Raw genomic sequence first — 7011 nt, 5'->3', positions numbered from 1 at the left:
CGAAGATCGATCAAACCATCGTCAATCGAAGCAAACTATTGGGATTCAGATCCTCCAATGGATGACGACCAATTTTCTAATCAATGGAAAAATACAAAAATATTTCCCATTGCCATTTATTTTATTTTTCAATTTTTTCAATATCCTCTTTAAGGATTTTTTGCATCCTTGTACGCATCATATGTACAGATTTTGTTTACAATCAATAAAATTCAGTTTGTTTTATCAATCGTTTTTCTTTTCTCCTGCATTTTGTTTACGAAATAACCGATTTATTTTAATCACATAATGCTTTAAAATTTTAGGAATAATAAAAGCTACATTAAAAGAAAACTTTGTGCATTGTTGTAACCTTCTGAAGAATATTAAAAAGATGATCGGTAGTTTGAAAGTTTTGCTTGGAAATCTGCAATTATCTTGAAGACTGCCCGGTTAGATCGTATATACATGTGCTATAGCAGGACCAGGTGGATCCCCAACAACAACGTTAACACACCATGTTCTCACAATAACAATTTCTTTGGTGTAATTGGTGACGAGTCGGAGCTTCCACCATGCCAGAAACTATACTCTGGGAATGACATCTATCTAACCCTATGGAACACTCATGCATCCTGAAAATAAAGCATACATCATGCAACATGCATATCATGTTCCTTATTCTAAGTTTCCCTAAAAAAATCTCAATATATATATATATATATATATATATATATATATATATATATATATATATATATATATATATATATATATATATATATATATATATATATATTATATATATATATATATATATATATATATATATATATATATATATATATATATATATATATATATAATATCTTAGTAGATGAACTTGTAAGAGTTAAAATGCTATTTCATAACCCATATGACCGTTCCCGATAGGTAAATTTTCGGATACATTAGAATTTAATACTCTTCTACCTCAAATACTTGAAAAACTTCAGCGATTCCCGTATTCAGGTTTAAGAAGATTAAATAGGGGCAACTGTTGTACCCCAAAATTTTCCCTCCCTTTTTCATCTTCTCACTTAACCCTTAACTTGAGAATCATTTGCATACACCCATTGTTTCATTCATGTGCATCAAGCATTCATCCATACTTAGTAGTTGATCATTGTGGACCAAAGTTTCTTGGCTTGTAAAGCTAGGGTTTGTGTGTGGATGAAATCCTGGAGGCATGACTTGGGTGTTTATATGATCTTAGGGGGTGTAAAACCCTAATGGCTTGATCTTTGGGGCATGAGTTCAAAAAGGTCCCATCATGGTCCTCTTCAAGGGGTTCAAACCCTAATTTGCTGATGATTTGGTGGTGAGGTTTCATGATTGTTCCTTGGGTCTTATCTTGACCTCTAAACCCTAGTTAGGGATTCATATGTTGAAGACTTGATTGGGAAGCATCCTAGTTCATCCAAAGGCTTTAATTGAAAGATGTGCTATTGAAACCTTAGTCTCAGATGCTTGAAGGCCTATGCTAGTAGGAATTGACTGGGAATTATCTTGGTTTGACTGAAACCCTAGCCCATTAGGGGAAGGCTCTTGCCGAACATCTTGTCCATTATACCCATACATCTCCCTGGTTCTTTCAAGGTCATGTTCCTATCATTGATCATTGGTTCTTGGATTCATGCTTGTATCAATACATTGATCTTTTGGGCTTTGGTTTAATTTTTATCCATCAAGACTCTTAAATGATTGTTAGGTCTTCATTTTGGGCGCCTCTTTGCTTTTAGTCAAGGGTTCGTGTCCACCTACACAAGTCCCTACAAATTTCCAAATCCTAGGTCTTAACCCCTTTTTTATTACCTAATCATTTATGACTTGGTACTTGACCCTGAAAACCTAATTCAAGAGGTGTGCCATGCTTTAGTCTTTGATTAACCATCCAGTCACTTGTGGATTGCACCATGCCCTAGTTTTTTGCCCCAAGGCCTTGCCTTATGCATTACATTTGTTGTACTTATGTAAGTTGTGACTATCTATTATTTTTCTTGCTTATATACTTGTCCATATATTCATAACCATGTTATCTTGTTGCTTCACACATAAGTTTTGCTTTGATTCTATCTATAATCATGGCATAATCAATCACCAAGTTTCATTCAAGATTTGTGGTGGATTGGTTCACAAGTTTGCTTGACACTTTGGTCTTGTATTCGTGTTTCCCTTGATTCTTATTATGGAGGCGCTATTTCATTGATCATTATCATACCATTGATGGTCAATCTATTTATTTCATTTCTAATTCATGATGATTCCATACACATTCATGATTACTTGATCTTGATCCTCAGATTCATTCATTCAAACTCATGGCTCATGGTTCATATTTCATTCAAACCTGATTTTAGTAGACAAAACAAAGCATTGTATCATTACAGTCAAAATTCATTTTATACAAAGTTTCATTCATACATAGATCACTTTACAAAAGAAAATAGAAAAATACAACTTTGACAAAAGTTGACTTTGGTCAATAGTTGACCTTTTGGTCAACTTTGACCAAAGTCAACACACTTTTTCTAAAGATCCTAAACTTCATAACATCATCCTTCATTCTTCTCACTTCATCATTTTTCTTCCAAGTTAGTTTCCTTTCCAAGCAAAGCTTGTTTTTGCAATTTGGTCATGGCCATAGGAATTTCATGGTGATCTTGGTTGAAGCCTTGGTTCAATGTCCCTAACATGTGGCAGTCCTGAAAAATAGCTATGAATCAGTCCACATACAATCCATACATACACCCAAACACATATGGATGCATTCATGTTCTATCTTATGTCATAAGCATCATCCTAAAACATTTATGCGTTCATAGCAACAACCATGCATACCTTGTAAAAATGTTGCAGCAGCAATGCCCAACAACATTGCAGCAGCACAACAACAATAACAGGGCATCAAAATCAATCACCAAACAACATCATTCCACATACCAAGCTGCAACCCACTTATCAAAGAAGGCATGGCACAAACCCACAATCCCTTCATCATCAGAGCTGGCAGCATGGTCATTGATTTCTATTACACCAAGTCCAAACACCCATACCTACAACAAACAATAAAATGAAGTCTGGCAGAGCATATCATATCGCTTTGCGTCATTAGAAACTAACTTTCACTAGGCATGGTATTAAGATTTCAGCATAGAAGATCAACAACTTAACAAATGGCAACTTAACTCACTTTTTGAGCCTTAGCTAAACTGTTTCATTTAACTACCAATTTTACCATCTGCTAACGTTGGATGCATCATACACCAGGCTGCTAACAGAGTTTTAAGCAAAGTTAATAAAACTGGCCATGCTAATTAACAAAGCTCATGCATAACAATATCACAATTGAATCAACTTAGACAAGGCTAACTGAATATTGACAAGTTAATCCTAACCATTAACATGCTAACTAACTTCATAACCTAACAGAAATACAACTAGTTCTAATCCACAACCAGTTCACCAACTTCGAAACCTAACATTCAAACCAAGTCTAACTAAATAAACTCTAACCAATTCTGGATTTTAAGTTCCAACTGACTTTGGAATTTCAATAAAATTTCGTTGGCATTTTCATTTCAATTGAAATTTCTAACAAACTGATAACTAACTGACCTGTTTTCCCAGAGCCTGCCCGAGTTGGTTACATCTCATCCTTTATATAACATCTTCGCTTGAAGCTTCATTCTCAACATAATACAACCTCAAGCTTCATTCTCAATATTCTGCAACTTCAAGCTTCATTATCAATCTTCTTCAACTTCAATCTTCTGCAACACCATAGCAACAGCAGAGAGGGGATAATATTGATAAGAAGAGGAATAATTAAGTAGAATAAGAGGTGGACATCATAGAAATAATCAATATCGTGTATTACCTGTTTGCTCAAGTGATTTCCCATTGAGCTCCGTCTTCATCGATCAACGAACATTGAGAACGAGGGAGCCTTCGGTGCCCAGAATCATTTGGACGCACCAATTTTGGTTCTGCACCCCAGTGCTTTAGTTTAATTGCATTTAATTTAAATTTCTAGTTTAATTAGGATTTATTCTTGTTAATCTTCTTTTTGCTTAGGTTAATCAATTTTTAGGACTAAATTAGAACTTAGGGATTAAATAAAATTTATGACTATTTAGATTAGATTTTTTAATTAGAATAAAATTTAGGTTTAATTAGAATTTTAATTGTTTTTATAATTTAGTTTAGTTTCTAAACAATTAGGTTAAGAAATAGATTTTAGAACTTGATCAAATTTTAGGTTCTAGTTAGAAATATAATTTTGTTCCTAATTGATATTTCATGTGAAATGACCATTTTACCCTTAGGGGGTTATTTTGTTGTTTTGACCATGAAAATGCATGTTCCTTTAGGATTAGGATTTGACTTAGGATAATTAGATAGTTTAATCAAATTGTTCATGAGGTATCTGATTAACATGACTTTAACATGACATGCTCCCTTAGGAATAATTTGTGCATAATCTTAACCCTTAGATTAGGTTGGTCATAATTTCCAAATCAATTCAAACCTTTGATTCAAGTTGATCAAAATCAATTTTGATTAGCTAAATCCTTTGATCATGTATAATCCCACAGTCCATAAAAGTGATCAAAAGTCCCTTGATCACTTGATAGGACTACTTCTAATACTGTGGATCTCATAGTATCAAGTCCGAACTTTCATGCAAGGCATCCCAGTTAAATCAAACAGCGGATTATACCAGATACATCAAAGGTCAACACTTGGTAACTACGATTCAAATTGTATGACATGAGCCTTAAGTGATGAGGAATGATAAGGCGCAGTTTTTCCTACCCTTGTCTAGAGTGACTTTGTGTATGTGGCGTATGCCCTAGTTATTCAAAGCATTTGTCTTCATTTATAGACTTTAATACAATGTGAATAAAATAAACTGCCAAGTCTTCTTCACATAAAGCAACATCAACTCAAGGAGCAACAATGAGGATTCTTCCCAAACAACTTGTTAGTTATGATAAATGCCACATGCGATGAGCCTTAAGTAATAGGGAATGATGAGACGGAGTTTCTCCTACCTTTGTCTAGAGTGACTTTACGTACGGGGTAGAGACCCTAGCTATTCAAAGCATTCACCCTCATTCATAGACTTTAGTGTGATTCACATCAAACAACTGTCAATCACTCTTCATATTCCATTATCAATCAATCACTTCTTTTGCCTCAATCATCTCGCTGTCAGCCGTAGTGGGCTGAACTACGAAAGCTCTGACTTTCTCATTGCACGGTGAAAATACGTAGGCACGAGAATTCGTATTCTCCGCGAGCTACCCTATTTATTAATCATATCTTATTCATTTCTTTATTCATCAATCAATACCATCTTTTTACGATCTAATGTCACCTTCCCTTGGACTCCATGTACATCCTTTTAGGACGATATAACAGTAGTCCACCTTATGAACCAAGAGTTATTTGGCTCGTACCCAAACATTTCATTCTTTCTTTTTGGCTAAGACGCCCATTAACTCTTTGGTTTATAGGTTATCCCTTCATGGATACAAGATACTATTCTCCTTTGATTTCAAAATAATCATTCCCCAGCAAGTGATACACTATTCCCTATACTAAATAACACTACACTTAATCCTTGAAGTGGTGTTTGTGTTGTGAGTCCCCATTGCTTAGACAAATATTTCTCTCTTTGTTTCTACTGCAGTTAACCTTTGAAATTGGGTTTGTTTTGTGAGTACCTGTTTCTTAGCCAAATACCTTTTGTTACCATTCTGTTGGTACAAGTTATACTTTTCATCACTGTCAATCTTTCTCCCTTTGTTCTCGTGGTTCCACGAACTACAGATGCTCTGACTTTCTCATTGCACAGTGAGAATACGTAGGCACGAGGATGCGAATCCTTGATGAGCATATTTCTATTTATTTATTCCGCCTTAGGGAATCATCCATGTCTTTCATGATCCATATCATCCACCTTTAATCATTAAACCGCTCACCCCAGTAACATACTATTTCTTTGAAACCAAATTCAATTTTCTTTGGAATTCCATATATATATCCTTTTAGGACGATATAGCGGTAGTCCGCATTTTTACATAGAGTTGTTTGTCTCGTACACAAACATTTTATTCCTTCTTTTTTGGCTAAGACGCTGTTTCCCTCTATGGTACAAACTCCATTTCTTCTAGGGATTCTAATATACCCTTACCTTTGGTTCCGAATTATACCTTTTCAATCACTTTTACCAAATACTTCAATTTTATGACATGGTTAATTTTCCCTATCATTCCATTCATCTCCATGATGTATTAATGATTCCACCTTCATTCACTTCATGTGATACACTATTATCTTTGAACCAAATACATTATCTCTTTGAGCTCTATCTTGTGTCACCTTGTGAATCAAGAGCTGTTTGTCTTGTACACAAACACTTAATTTTCTTTGTTCTCGGCTATACCATATATAGTGGCAGACACTTTTGGCTACCCACATATTGGTCAATGCCAATTTTACTCTCGAGTTCAGATTTCATCCCTTTTTGGAGTTAACAACATTATCCTTTAGTTCAGACCATATCTTGATCACACTATTCTTTTCACCTCCTACCACTAGTTCCACAAACTACGAAGCTCTGAATTCCTTATTGCACTATAAGGATACGTAGGCATGAGGGACCTAATCCTTACCGAACACTTTATCTATTCCATTCTTTTTTCCCTTATTACGCAAGTAATCTTCAGATATCACACTCATTCGAGTAAGAACAATCAGAACGGTTTTCATGGAGTACCATGGATGTTAGGGGTGCTAATACCTCCCCCTTGCATAACTGACTTCCTTACCCAGTTATCCCTTTCCCCGGGTTTTATCGATGTTTTCCCTTTCCTTCGGGAATAAATAAAGTTTGATGGCGACTCTGTTATATGTTGGAGCGTGCGATGCGTTCGGGTATATTTTCGCTAGTTTCAGGAACTTGTCTAGGTTTTCCTCAACCCT

At 35.1% G+C, this 7011-nt stretch overlaps 1 long non-coding RNA gene across 2 annotated transcripts; it reads right to left on the bottom strand.

Annotated features, from left to right (window-relative positions):
- Window positions 1-2402: 2402 nt before the first annotated feature.
- Window positions 2403-4045, bottom strand: LOC127103407 (uncharacterized). 2 transcript variants are annotated; one of them, XR_007794776.1, is made up of 5 exons: window positions 3899-4045; window positions 3637-3791; window positions 3212-3289; window positions 2860-3074; window positions 2403-2723 (listed from the first exon to the last, which is right to left on the bottom strand). It is a non-coding gene; the product is annotated as an uncharacterized LOC127103407 (long non-coding RNA). The 2 variants fall into 2 exon arrangements; XR_007794775.1 differs by lacking the exon at window positions 3212-3289.
- Between the last annotated feature and the right edge of the window lie 2966 nt (window positions 4046-7011).

This window comes from Lathyrus oleraceus, chromosome 7 (assembly GCF_024323335.1).
Source record: "Lathyrus oleraceus cultivar Zhongwan6 chromosome 7, CAAS_Psat_ZW6_1.0, whole genome shotgun sequence".
Classification (NCBI taxonomy): Eukaryota; Viridiplantae; Streptophyta; class Magnoliopsida; order Fabales; family Fabaceae; genus Lathyrus; species Lathyrus oleraceus.
The sequence above is the reverse complement of the archived record's forward strand: the minus strand, read 5'-3'. Positions and strand labels throughout refer to the sequence as shown.